Raw genomic sequence first — 614 nt, 5'->3', positions numbered from 1 at the left:
ACTCTGACACACACACACACACACACACACACACACACACACACACACACACACACACACACACACACAGTAATAGAAAGAAAACGTGTATGAAGGAAAGTGCAATGCCACTGCATGCTATCAACAGTCAAATATTCTTCCGCCAATAGATACAGATATACCGGTATACGATGTGCATCCCTTCATGGCCACAATTTACCTTCTTATCTTCTAATGGCTACTTCCAGCATGATAACACACCATGTCACAAAGCAAAAGTCATCTCAAACTGGTTTCATGAACATGTACTCTATTGATCCCCTGGAGCAGTTAGGGGTTAAGCGCCTTGCTCAAGGGCACAACGGCAGTGGTAGGCACCATAGATATGATTCCAGTCACCAGCTCACATCCGGCTCCCTCCTGGGGTGAGGATCAAACCAGCGACCTACTGATTGCTGGCCGGCCTCTCTCTCTCTCCGGCCTCTCTGTGTTTCCAGTGATGAACACATGATCACGGAGGTGGTGAGTGGACCACCCTGGGTTGATGTGTGTGCTCGGGGCTTTGCTTTGTCCCTGTAGTTTATATACAAGCCCTGAAGAGGGACAATCTCTCTGTCAGCAAGAGTCAGGGGGCT

Source organism: Argentina silus (genome assembly GCF_951799395.1).
Source record: "Argentina silus genome assembly, chromosome: 14".
Lineage (NCBI taxonomy): Eukaryota > Metazoa > Chordata > Actinopteri > Argentiniformes > Argentinidae > Argentina > Argentina silus.
Note: the sequence above shows the minus strand (reverse complement) of the source record.